The sequence below is a fragment of the Lolium rigidum genome, chromosome 1 (genome assembly GCF_022539505.1).
Source record: "Lolium rigidum isolate FL_2022 chromosome 1, APGP_CSIRO_Lrig_0.1, whole genome shotgun sequence".
Classification (NCBI taxonomy): domain Eukaryota; kingdom Viridiplantae; phylum Streptophyta; class Magnoliopsida; order Poales; family Poaceae; genus Lolium; species Lolium rigidum.
Genome location: NC_061508.1, coordinates 180,875,368 through 180,889,196, shown reverse-complemented (window position 1 = coordinate 180,889,196; position 13,829 = coordinate 180,875,368). Strand labels below are relative to the sequence as shown.

Below are 13,829 nucleotides of genomic sequence, written 5' to 3'. Positions count from 1 at the left end.
CATCTTCCAGACTCCTGGTTCAGAGAATCACCATTGACTCCACTATCGTTCTAATCAATGGATCTCCCCATTGGGAGGAGACGATTCATCTTTTCATAGATTTCTCCCATAGTACTTCATCCCATGGATTTCTCCCCTTACACAGGAGTCGAATATGTCCCATAGTACTTCATCTTTCCATGGATTTATCCCCTTACACAGAGCCCACTTTGCCTCTTATTTATCAGGTTCGTCCTCTCTCTCAAATGTGCTCTCTTGTAGGCTCAAGTACTGAACTAAACGTGGAAGCAGATTTCTCTTGTTTGTTTTAGTTCCCTGGTCATTTTTTTTGGGTTTGTACAGATCTGTTTCTATATGGATTCATGCTCTCCTATAGCCTGAACTAAAAGTGGAAGGAGACTCTTTTTTGCTTGATCTAGCCCCCTGAACATTACGTTTTTGCTTTTGCAGATCCGTTTCTACAAGACGAGGAAAAATTTCGAGTTCATAAGGGACATGCTTACGAGGCCAGTTAATCCTCTAAATGATGAATACTTGCTTTACACATATATTATTAACTGTTAATTGATTTGTTCTATGAATACCCCATTCCACTTTTTTGGGGTGCTTGTGGTATAGATACGGTTGAATGTAGCCTTCTACTGGTGTACCTACAATCTTCATGCTTTTACACAACATGTTATTGTAAAGAGATTTGTGTGCGCATGCTTTTACATAGATTTATCGTTTATTTGGTTAGGAACCTACAATTTTTAGATTTATCATTTGTTGTTGTGTTTACAAATCCTATAGCTACACCTGTTATGAGAACTAGGATCCGAACTTTGTATGGCGGATTATTTTCCCTTCTCATGTTTGCCAGAAAAACACAGTTCTGGTCCAATTGCAACTTGTGTACCAAGCTTGAGGAAATTTAGAAACCAAAGAAATATAAAATCCAAGAGCAAGGAGGATATGGATTTTATTTTTGTAGTTCTCCGTGTAATCCTAACACAAGATGTGAGAATTTCCCACATCATTAGTCATTTCTGCTTCGTTTATTTGTTCATGGTAATAGCACTTTCAGTGATTTAAGTTTGGTTAATCTGAGATACTCTTTTTCTTGATTATATAATGCCGTCAAACAGAGCAACGACTGATGGTGTAACCTGAACGCAGTGGAGGTTATGGAGAGATGGATGTCTGGGATCCTCTGCTTCCATCGTACACCACGGTCGGCGTAGGAATTCGCTAACCCCAGGTGAGCCGTGTCGATTCACTGTAGTTTTTTCCTGTTCATAGTATTATGTGCTTCACTTAATTTATTGATACTTCTATGGTTTCTCTAATTGTAGGTTACCTTTCATTGCAGGGTTGCCTTGCATTCTGACCATATGCTTTACTTAACCCAAGGCGAGCCATTGTCCATTTTCCAAGCCCTTTGCAAGGTTTGAAGCGTCCGACGAATTCTGATCCTATGGTCATGTGCTCCATGAAGGAGTGTTGAGCATATTATTGATGGAGTTGGAGAGCTGCACCTCGAAATTCATTTAAAGGAACTGCAAGAGGACTTCATGGGTGGTGCTGGAATTACTATTTTTTCCTCTTGGAATAATGAACTGACGGTACTATCCCACTTGGAATTTTCTATTACATCCAAGAAAAATGGAGCTTGATGATTGTGTACCTCAGAAAAGCATCATAGTGAAGTTACTCATTTTAGGTGAGTGCAACAAATATGCGCCATATCTAAATTACATGTGTTTTTAGCTTCTCTGGCTGTACAATAATTTGTATCCTTGCAAAGTTTTGCAGACTCTACCAGTCGAGCTAACTTAACAGTCTGTCTTATGAGTAGGTTGGCACACCGCGAGTTAATTGCTTCATCAAATGACTCTGGTGTAGATGTAAGGTTCTTTTCTCAGGTATTTACTTTTTTTCCTGCCCATGTCAATGTTGTGCAACCGGTTGTATTCTTTTCCATCTTGAGAGACCTATGAATGTTTGCTACCTCAAGCCTCTTTGGTGTAGCTGTTATTGTTCATTTTTATATTTAGTATTTTACATGATCCGCATGAGCTAATAGACTGCAGCTCAAGATTTTGTTTTGCTGCTTTGGATGGTTTATCAAGCCATTGCTCTTCGTTCTATAAATTCATATTGTTCCCGGCAGTGACACCTTTCATCTATGTTTGCTTTAGTGACTTCAGAAAATAGAATTTGAATTTGTTAATTATTTAAACTTGGCCAGCGAATAGATAGAGCTTTTTATTTCCTACCTTGGTAGCTTTTGTTGTGTACACGACATTTGTTGTCAGTGATACTGTACCTGTTTCTTTACTTTTTGAAGGAACAATTCTCATCGGCTAAATTAAATATCCCAGCAGGCTGGATAACAGGTCTTTTATTTTTGTACTCACCGCACGCTTGCTGCTGGAGAGGGCACATGAGGGCGTTGTGCCTGAGGCGTTTGGTGTTGCTCTCGTGGGTATTGTGGTGGCAATGTCAACACATCTCACCACATCCGGACAACAGCCTTGAGCCATAGTAAGATCATTCCATTCGGCTCCAATCTGTCTACTTGTTTTTTTCTACTACTAGCATAATATCTACTATATTATTGCTATAAAATCAAATTATTCATGTAAATGTTGCCATATATCCTGGCATATGTAAATTTTCCGTCTTCTCTTGTATGTATGGTGTTCCTATTTGCTCCGTGTAACTGAACATCCTTGCGTCATAAATATTGTTGCAACAATGGTTTTCCTTTTCTCACTGCGTAGTCTATAGTGGTACACTACAGTACAACGCCATTAAATTTTATCATCATCTTTAGGTTTCTGATCCCATGAGGGTGCACCAATTATTCTAGCTCCAAATAAATTTGATGCTGATGTGATGTGATATATGTCTGAATTCTCCTTCTCGTTATATTTATAATATATACCTATAAGGTTTACTTTTTAGTTTTATAATTTCTGGGCTATGATTGTGGATTTCGGATTGCTAATTATACAATCGTTCCATTTTTGCAGGGTTGTATTGGGAGTTGGAAGGAATTGGATATGAGACTACATACATGTGCTACCTAACCGACTTGGATTTTGTTGTTACCATGATCCACTGGATGTCGCCACTGCTGGCTGGACCTTCTGCTGTTTGATAATCTAGCCCTAAGCAGATTTGTTGTCTTCAAATACGGCTAAATGTGAGCCAAACTAACAACCTTTAGTTCTTGAGATTTTTGTTATATCTTCGAGTAACAATCTGCAACAGTACTCATGGTTCTTAGACCTACTATCTAAAATATATATTTGTTTTTCTCTATGTTTTCATTGCTGTTGAGGGATCGGTTGTTTTTCCTGTCAAAAATAGAAAGACGATGCAAAAAATAATTTGTGCCTTTCTCTATGTTTCTCAGACATTTACTAGAAAACACATGCATGATTTTTAACACTGTCTACAAAGTAAATGTATCCTCTTCTCTCATTGGTTCAGATATATCCTGGAGATAATATCTTCCGTTGTGACTAGATTTTAGGCATATGAACTAGTGAAGTTTCCTCAGGCCATAATAGTTTTAATTTATCATGAGAGATCTTTGCCAGGTATTGAGATTCTCGCTGTGATCTCCTTGATGCAATTATTAAGATGAAGCTACAAGACAGTCATGCATAAATCCATTAGCTCCTCAAATGGACAAATTGCTACGCTAATATTTGTTGCTTGCCTTTGTTACTTCACCTTCAGTTTTTGGTTGATCACTGTTGGCACAATCTCTAAACATTATTCTGGATTATGTTCAATGGTAGTGTTGCATTGCCATTAGATTGGATAAGAGCTTGTTTGTATATCTCTTCAGGGTCAGCCCCTGGGTTTGGTGGAGAGGTGGCTGAGCGGCCAAACTGGTGCTATTTTATCTACTACGAAAAATTGCATTGTCAACTTTCAACTTCCACTGTAGTTTTGAACTAAAAGGATAAATAGCTATAGACTAATTCTCATACTTTTAAACTACAGAGATAGTTTTTTACATCAAGCACAATACGTACAGCAAACTATTACGCTTGAAAAATTATAGCTTGCTTATTATATTTTCCTTGCTATCCGTGAAGACAATATATGGCATTTTTTCAATTTTAGCGTGCATAATCCGCACTATGAATCAAAGGAAGAGCCTAATTTCGGAAAACTCTTTCATTCCTTTCTTTCCAAGCACCATAAATGATATGTTATGATGCCTCTAGCAGCTTCTTTATATCCTTCCGTATATGTCCAGTATAGGTTTCCACCACTTACTGGAAGATTAGCTTTTTGTTGTAGTTGAAGGCACCATGATGTCAAAACGAGCACCGAGTCTCGAATTTCAGGTGTTTGATGAAAAGGCAAGCGGATTGCATGGAAATATTAATCCATGTACTATCCATTCTACTCTACATAACAAAGAACTTCCTGGTTCAACTTTGTCCTATCAATCTGTACAATTTTTTTTGACTCACTTCATTACGTTAATCAATTGTGCTTGCTATTTACCGCTAAATGGATGATTGATTCATGGAAAATTACATTTGTGCTAGATTGTTTGAGACTCACGTATCAAATAGTAGTTTTCGGATTTAGATACCTTGCTGCACTCAATTTTGTAGAGATTCATCCTTTGTATACAAATGGCTCAGGTTTGGACTCTAGAGTTTCTAGAAAAATAGATTTAAGATCATTCTTGTGATTTTTTTAAGAGTTGCTAAAGAGATGAACGAGATCACAGAGCCAAGGAGAGGTGTTGCCCACTCACCACGCGCTTGCTACCGAAGATGTGTTGTTTGACTTAAACAGTTTTCAGATTTATTTTCTTTGCTTCTTTGATATTTTTCATGTTATGGTTACTGATTGAGACAATCATTTTTCAGTGAGAGGAAATTTCAAATAGATTTCTTCCCCTTCCCCTCACGCATTGTGCGGAAAATTAGTGCAGCTGAACGGACTGGCACTACATGGGTTTCAGCTAGGGGGTGCGAGAGGCAATTTTTCAACTGACTCTAGGTACGCAGCAGAACTCATTCACCGCTCCCCTAATGCTTTGTGCGACCAAACAAATCTTGGTTGCTTGGAGAATCCCAGATTCTTTCCAGTAGCCTGAACATTTGCATCTATGTGAACAAAAGGAAGCATGACAGATCGAATCCATTTTCACACAATATATAATTCTAAATTTCTCATACTATGTTAAGAATGGATACTGGAGTAACATGAGAGAAATGTATCCCAGTTTTACATCCACTGTATCTGTTCCATTTTTTGGTGTTGAGTGCCACAGTATGTATCAATGATTTTCTATTTCAATTTTCATTTTCTATTTTATGCATGTTTTTTCAGGTGCTCAACTGCTCGGTCTTAACAACCACACTATTATATCTCTTCTGTCGGACTCTCCGGTAATAAGTGAAGGAGAGGTGGTTCAGAGCCGTGTGAAGCAACACTGGTGGTGGCTACAGCTCAAGAAAATGAAGAAGAGATATGTATATGTTAGTGAATGCATGTGCGATCAACATAATTTACATGAGGTAATCATTTCCCTGGTTATTACCCAGGCATTTTTCCGCCACATAACATGAAGTGCTCTCTCGGGATGACGAGATGCTATGGCGGTGATAGTCGGTGCTCCCAAATCTATCTATACATGTAGGTAGTCATGTGGATGTGCCTTGGTTTGCCTATCGTACCTACCTACCAGTTGTTAAGCTTTGTCTTCATAATAGTATATGTACTTTACTGTGTGTTCTTACCATAGTGCATATGCTCTATACTTCCATGTTTTCGCTATATATATTTGACATTCTGGTGGTTTGTAAATATCAGAGCGAAAGAACTATCTACCCTGGAGACTCATGAACATAACCTTATGTATGGCTTTAAATTATAGTGTCAGTATATTTTTTTTCTTACAATCTTCGCATTTACTTATTTGTTAACTGATTATCGTTGATTTGTGTAAAATATTAACTTTGTGTAATAGAAATCGTTTAACAGTGTGGTTGTTGTCTCTTTTCTTCTTTCCTATGCTTATCAATCATAAAGAAATGATCTATCAAGTGTTGAAAATAGTACTGTTTTATTGTTTTATGATGCAACACTTTAAAAAATCTGTGGCTCGGTTTAAATTTTACGGGGTCGTGCGCCAAGACGCACATCATAATCTAGTCTAAGGTTAAGCCTGTTGTTTACCCAGCGTTCGTGAGGGCACTCCCGCGCACGCTTTTTTGACCGTATGATCGTGGCTATGAACAGTCTGGATGGTCAGTTCGGGCAGATTGAACTAATTTACAGATACCCCGCTATATGTTTGCCACCACTGACTTTTTGGCCCCGTTTTAGAATCATTGCTAGGGGTAGAGTGTATCCGGTAGAAAAAAACGGGATCAAAACTACGGAGTACCTTTTTTTTCTCTTCCTCCTCCCCAGTGCCTTCCGTCCCCAATCGAAGCCGCCGTCCCACGCAGGGCTCTCCCTCCGTTCATGGCCTCCTCAGGTCCACACCGGCGCCGACCCTGAACCGTCCCCCATCCCCAATCGCCGCACGACCACTACTCCACCCACGCCCCTCCCTGCATCTACACGGAGCTGCTGCGCGCGTGGGAGGAGGCCGGCGCCGCTCGGAGGCTTGCAGGGCGGCGATGGAGGGCTGGCAGGAGAGCTTGGCCTCCTCTGCCGGATTTGGGGAGAGAGCCGTCTGGCTTGCTTCGTGCCCTCCCATGGCTCGAGTCACGGCTCGTGGTGAGGACACGCAGGTTTCATGTTTCCGGAAGTTTGGTCTCTTGGTTTGATCCGCAGGCCCAGCGTGTTGGAGCTTGTGCTAGCTGCTTCTCCGGTGGAAGAGGTATGGAAAATATGCTAGATTCGTTTCTTGAATTTAAAATAGGCTGATGTATTCTTCTGGTGAAACTGCAAATGCGATGGAATTGTTCATATATTGATCATAGAATTATGATTCTTTCGAATATCTATCACCATATATTTTTTTTTGCGAATGTATCACCATATATAGTTATACATTTGGCATTATTCTTTATTTACCCCATGTGGAACATATTAGTCCATGTTCTTGAGGATCTTAAAAAAAATTGTGAGTAGTTGCTTGATACTGTTCTAATAGATAGGTTTAATTCACCTATTTTGTCAGAAATATTTGCCTTGTATTATATTGACTTCAAAAAATATGCATACTAGATGGTGTAGCGCTGACGACACACATAATTAGTAGTTACAAAGATTCTTAATATTAATCGATTGTTACTTGGAAGGTATGGGGGGAGTACATGAGGAAAGGCTATTGATCAAATGGGATTCAGAGTTGAGTTTCCTCAAACCTGGACTGCTTCATGAAATTTATAAAGGTCCATTCCTACATCCTTATGAGTAAGCAGTCAGTTCACTTCTTCTCTCTCCTCACAAAGCTGCAATTACTTTTCTGCTTTGTCCATATCTGTTCGGGTATTGTTAGGTTCACCACAATTTTCCGTGACTATGCAACTCGCATGCCTCACTTAGATAAAACTGATTTTTCTTGCGAGGCTGTGTAGATCACCAGATCGGAAAGCATCTTGCCAGTGATGGCGCCTGCCAACGCATTGCAATGGTATCTCTAGAGAAAACACTATCAAGAAAAGCTACAATTATTTCTTGATTCTTGATTTCTGTTGCATCCACTTTCGTCATTTTATTCTATTTTGCCTCCAGTGGTTTCTCATTAAGCTTGTGGTACTCTAGGGTTTTCTTGGTATTGAAGTTGAGGCAATTCCAAGAATCCTCTTCGTTGTTGATTTTTTAGTTGACAGGTTTTAGTGTATAGCGTTGTTCTTGGCAGGGAGGCAACCACCGACAGCTTTCCTCCTAAATGGTTCTTTAGTTTCTCTCTTGTGGTATAGGCACTAGGATCTCACAATAGAAATCTACTGATGGTAAAGAGATTCAGTCATTATTTATTTACAGTTTATCTTATTTCCTGTTTGCACACTGATTTATTGGATTGTTTGTACAAATGAGATCAACTACCTTTTACTTTGCTCTTAGTCGTTGGTGCGGGAACCTAATCCAAGAAATTCTTCAATTCTTTTCCTTTATATGGCTGAAGGAATATATGAGATAATCTCCATCCATCTATTGAGATTTTATTCTTATAGGAAGTGTGGAGAGTTCGTTGTACATGTCGGTTGTTCTATAAACACAAAAACATGTATAAGCTGGATAGAAAATATAGCATTTACAGAAAAAACAAGGCTGTTGTGTTAGCTGGATACAAACAAGCAGTTGGTTTTACAAACACAAATAGTAGTATGGGCAGAGTTTGAAAACAAGGCTGCAGTTATAGCTGAACCGATTTAAGATCAAATTAAGCACACTGATGATGTGCACCAGCACCCTCTAAGAATGCAGCTTGACATGTGATGTATTAATTTATGACTTCACGATGTTTGTTTTAATTTCCTGACAGAAGGGCGTGTGTGGCATTTCAACTCAGTATTTGTAATTGCTATATCAATGAGCAGATACCTGATATAAATCCTTTTTTAGGAAATTATATCTTTAAAAGTAAAAAAAATTGCACCAAAAGTTCTTTTTTTCTTAGCTTGATTCGTCCTATATTTCTTGTGCATCCTTTTACTTTGAAAATAAGTTTAGCAGTTCGTTCATGCTATTTATATATCTAACAGCTTTATTCTACTCTAACGTTTCAGAGGTAACTCATATAGTCATATAAAGTGTGTCCCTAGCAGTAAACTGGATTATTGCAAAAGGTTCAGGCGTTCGGCTATTCGAACTTGCTCAATCTTGAACAACGTTCCGCTTTCAACTTCAGATAATTCAAGTAATGAAAGGACCAATTTTTGCCAATTCGCTTTAATTTTTTATTGTCTCTCCTATGTACTTCCTTAAAACTGAAGAAACAAAAAAATCTTACAAATAGTATATGATTCGTAATTTGCAGGTAATGAGTAGGGAATTGCAGTTCTTTCCATTTTTTTCAATTCAGCCCGTTTGTGCGAGTGGTACAACTTGGACTCTATCTTTCAAGGTTTTTGAGTCTCCAAGTCAAAACGAGTCGACGACCCTGCGGCTTGGCGATTAGTCAAAGAAAGTTGTTGTACAGCTCCGCTCTCACGCTTGCTTTTCCTCCTTTCAAGTGGTCTCGAATCACACGTTGGCGGATCTATTCCATCCTGATTAGGCATGGCATTTTTCCAAATGGGGAAAGTGGTGGATGTGGAACTGTGGTGTCCATCATGCTGGCTTATGAAGGCTTACCCTTGAACCGGTGGTCCATGAAGAAGACGCAGCCGTGACGCCAAAGGAGCTATAGGTCAAGCCTGTCTGCTATTATCCCTTGGCTGCAGTCTGGTATTGGCATTTCATCCCTCTCTCATGCCAACCACTGAAGACTCACACATGGACAATGATGAAACTATGTGCTACTGTGCTAATGTAAGTTATGTACTGGTGTTTTTTCATTACCAAATTACATTGAATCTACCAGTAATCATTGTTAATAATAGTAAATTGGTATGGTGTTAAAAAAATCACCTTCACCGGTAAAAGTGAACATTTACCACAATCATACAGTAGGTGAACTGAAGGAAATAGCTATTATAGGCTTAAGCCTGGCAGCCTGTTTGGAATATGTTCCCAGAATTCTTAAGTTTTTCGGATTTGTAATGGTGTGTGATGGTTTATTTAGGAACCAATAGTGCAATGATTTGCAGCTCATGTTGTTGAATCAATCATGCATCCATGCATCTTACGACAAGAGGGTCTCCTAAGAAGTTGCTGGTGATATTTTTGGTGAAGTAATTAAGTTAGTTTGGAACTTCATTTGTTATGTAACCCATGGCTACTCTTAGATTAAAAATTTCAATTTATAGGCAATCAAAATACTCCTCGGGAAAATCTCTGTTTCAAATTTCATATTTTATGTTCTCTTTTAATTGTTTCCCTGACTGGGATTAAATTCTTCTATGCGATGGTTTTGAAGTGATTTGGTCGCAGGTAGAATGCCACAAGGAAAGTATTGGCTCTTGTGATGATGCATCAGTCAGGTTCACCTGAGGTGTGTCGCAGTACCAGTGCCAGCCTCACAAGTGTTGATGTGCAGGCATGTTGTGGTATTAGTGATATCCAACGTTTGTTTTTAAGTTGGCACACCTCAATTCCTATGTGAGCTTACCTATAACATTAACGAGTGTGGGGAATTCAGGTTTTTTCGAAGAATTCTAATTTCTTAAATTGAGAGCTTTTATTTCCTCCTTTTCTAACTACTGACACAAGTTTAAATTCCATGGTTGTTTATGTACAGTGCTTCACCTTGCAATTTCTGATTTCATGCACCCAGTAGGCAGCAAGGAATAAAAGAAGGAAGGAGCTTCAAATTATCGTTTCTTATTATGGAAAGAGCTTTATCCTGCTAAAGTAGTTCAATTGTTCATGTATGTAGTTCTAAATAATGTGTATGTAGAATCTGTACCATGCATCACAGCTTATTCTTTAGTTTGGTAGTTGATTACACAAGGCTTCTGCAGGTCTGTTTAGTATGCTAATCTGTTGAGGATACTCCGTCCAATTGTTTGCTTCGGTAGTACTTCTGCGGCCCCATTTATGTTTTTTGGTGAACATATTGCTTAAACATTATTTTGTAGTGCTAACAGTCTAGGAAATGCATGCTGCTTAAAACGATTCCCTCTAAGAAAATGCATCTGTATAAAAAAATTATGAATGCAATATGAATGTGGCCTTGTGTTTTTTGTCTTCACACATTAAGAAATATAAGCATTGCAGATATTTCAGGATCTCAGGTAGGTAACTGATTCGAACTATCAGGAACTACATGATCAGCTTGTTTTGTGGTTATTCCATTTACTGTTATGTTTTAAAATGGGATTTGATTTGGGGCTACATGAAAAAAATAGAGACAATGTGGGGCGATAATGCAGTCAAGAGCAAAGTACGGAGTGCATAGTGAATTTTCTTATCTTTTTTTTTTTTGCTTACCTGTTTTCGTGGGACGAGGCATCTTGAAGTTGTTCCTAGAGATTTACGAGTTTACTCATCTCCAAAATGAAAACAAGGGGTAGGGCTAATCATGTGTCCCATAAATTTACTCTGTTGTATGACATTTATTAAGATACAAGTAGATATGAGGTTTAAGAAGATCAAGGTCTCCGTAATGTTACTGTGTACTGTAGTTCTTTGTGTATGATGTATGAAACCCAACGAGAAGCAAGCTCATGGGTTGCTCAACTGTTACTCATACCAGCTTAGAGGTCATTTTGTTCTTAGCGCTATTCTGTACAATTTTAGCACTGTATTGCAGCTGGTGATTTTTACTCTTGATCCTGAATTCTAAAACAAACCAGGTTTGATGTTTTTATTACAGATCCTGGTGCTGGGTTTTGATGGTTGTGTTGCATTAGTAATTTCTCTATGGATTAGAGACATCTCAATATGTTCTTTTCACTATTTCAGTTAGCAGACTGGTCCTGGAAGCTTCAGCGAATCTTTTATGTTTCTTTTGTATGAAGTGCAACTGAATATTTTTTGTGTAAAAAGTCACAATTGGAGTAAGACTTTATAATCTGTATTTTCAGATATTTACCATAACCATACTCCATCAACTATTTTGGGGAAGCACTAGACAACATTTGTTAGTTAGTGATGTTTTCCTTTGAACATTGCCAAGTGAAATTGATATATCAATAGCTGGGTGGACTGCTGTTTGGACTTATGAAATGCTAAACCAAATGCTTACTTTCCTCTAACGCTTGCCATTGTTCACACAGAAAATTAAGATGATTCAATCTCCATCATTGACCCATAAAATCGATCAGCGTAGCTGATCCGAAAAATCACATGCAACAACATAGAACAGGTAAAAAATCAAACAAAGCTAAGACATTTACAGCCACTAACTGCATCGCATCATCCACGCCTTGCAGGCGGCGAGGTGAAGCTCGCATGTTTGTCTAGTAAGAAATAAAACCGTGGCAAATGTGAAAGCCAGAGCTAGTGACTCTCGTTGGAAGGCTTTGCTGACAGTGCAAGATACTTATTTTTTGGAAGAGAAGTGTTCTTGCATAAAAGAAATATTGTGAGGTTTTTGTTTAGACCCTACTTCTTTATTTTAAGTATATCCAAGCTTGTTTGACATTGGCCGGTTTCGGGAATATATCTTTGCTTCTGTGGTGAGTGTTGATTTGCAGGTTCCTTTTCGGAGAAGGTTGAATCCAGAGTTGTTGTTGCGATGTAATAATATAAAAAAATATGGTATTCGATTCAAATGCATATTTCTCCAGTGTCGGATGGTGTCATTAGGTCTCTGAAGGCTTAAGCTTTTCTCGACAAGTATGTGTACCAATTCCTGGAAAGAAACGTACCTAGAGCTACACACAAAGTATCTGGAAAGCTAGGCATCCTTTGAAAACTTAAAACATATGGCTTTATCAAGAGCTATGTTGACGAGGGAAAAAATGAGGAAACAAAATTGGCATGGATGTCTAAGTTGTCGTTCTAGTAGTAACTAGTAAGATTGCACGTGCATGCACGTCTGAACTAATGAATAGTCAAACATATTGGGAACATTAAATTTCATATTGTTGCATCTTATGAAACAACTTAGCTCTTTTGTCAAGTACCGAAAGTATATATTATAATCATTAATAATATATCCTTAATTACATAGTTCAGATACATTTTGTCATACACCAAATGATAAACAGCTGAAAATATCCGACACTTCCAAGTTGTTAACCTCTCAATTAATGCCATTAAAGGCAGTTCCGACCATGTTTTGCGACCTAATGTGTGTTTCTAGCCAAGATTGCTGCTTGAGAGTTCTGGTAGCAACCTTTCTGAAATTTAGCGAAAAATGTTTTAACAAATTCCATCATCCATTCTAGCATCCAAGTGGGTAGCTCCTTTATGTTTCTTCTTGATCTGCTAAGAACAGAACCATCGTAGCAGGGTATCCAGCTTTATACATAACAAGCAAGCAACCACATCAGATATCACAATAATTTTTTGCATTCATCTTTTTGGAGAAGTTCAATAGTATAATTATGGCATGGATTTGATAACATCTACAAAATAAACTTTTAGCAAACCTGTAATCAAACCATATAAGCCAAAACCAATGAATCACTTTTCTAAAATACAAAAATAGACCAATTGAAACACATTTTCACATTTCAAACCAGTCTGTTGATAAGGGACAATTAGTAGAGTGCTTCTGAAAAAGAGCAAATCAAAAGGCAAAAAGCAACCATTAGAAGGCGAACAATTACCTCGCAAAAACGAGTTGAATTAGGGACAAGGAAGTTTTACCTCTCAAAGTCTCCGCTTCATCGCGGAACACAATAAATTGGGTAGCCACGTGGAGAAGGTCCTTCACCAAGGGCTATAACAGGCAAGATAGAAATAAAATAGTCAAGGAAAGAAAGCTCGACTTGGATGGACCAACATAGGCAGAAAGATAAAACTCGACAAACAAAGCAGAGAAAAAAGATAAACTTACATCGTCCATTAGGGCAGTTGAAGAACTCCCAATGACGATCTCTTGAGTGTTACCAGCCCCGATTTTTTGCTTTCTTCGGCAAAGGTGCTTGGGGGCTGGGAGTAGGAGTGGACGTCTCCACGTTTTGCTGAGGCGGAGGCGAAGTTTTCGCGGCAGTGCGGGGTTCTTCAGAAATAACTAGGGTGTTGGAGGTGCTGGTAGGAGCCGCAACATGAGTTGCGGGTTCCTCCTCCTCCAATCTCCCCTCAGGTCTGTCAACATAAGCGGCAAGGCAAAATATAAGAGTGCCGAA

The 13,829-nt window shown here is 38.5% G+C and overlaps 1 long non-coding RNA gene across 16 annotated transcripts; it reads left to right on the top strand.

Annotated features, from left to right (window-relative positions):
• Positions 1 to 515: 515 nt before the first annotated feature.
• LOC124685619 lies at positions 516 to 10,609 on the top strand. 16 transcript variants are annotated; one of them, XR_006997610.1, is made up of 9 exons: positions 516 to 1,240; positions 1,352 to 1,702; positions 1,838 to 1,904; positions 2,364 to 2,526; positions 3,018 to 3,190; positions 4,890 to 5,022; positions 5,356 to 6,856; positions 7,281 to 8,845; positions 8,966 to 10,609. It is a non-coding gene; the product is annotated as an uncharacterized LOC124685619 (long non-coding RNA). The 16 variants fall into 16 exon arrangements; XR_006997606.1 differs by having other exon boundaries at positions 3,845 to 5,022; XR_006997609.1 differs by having other exon boundaries at positions 3,018 to 5,022; positions 5,356 to 5,498; positions 5,571 to 6,856.
• Positions 10,610 to 13,829: the final 3,220 nt, after the last annotated feature.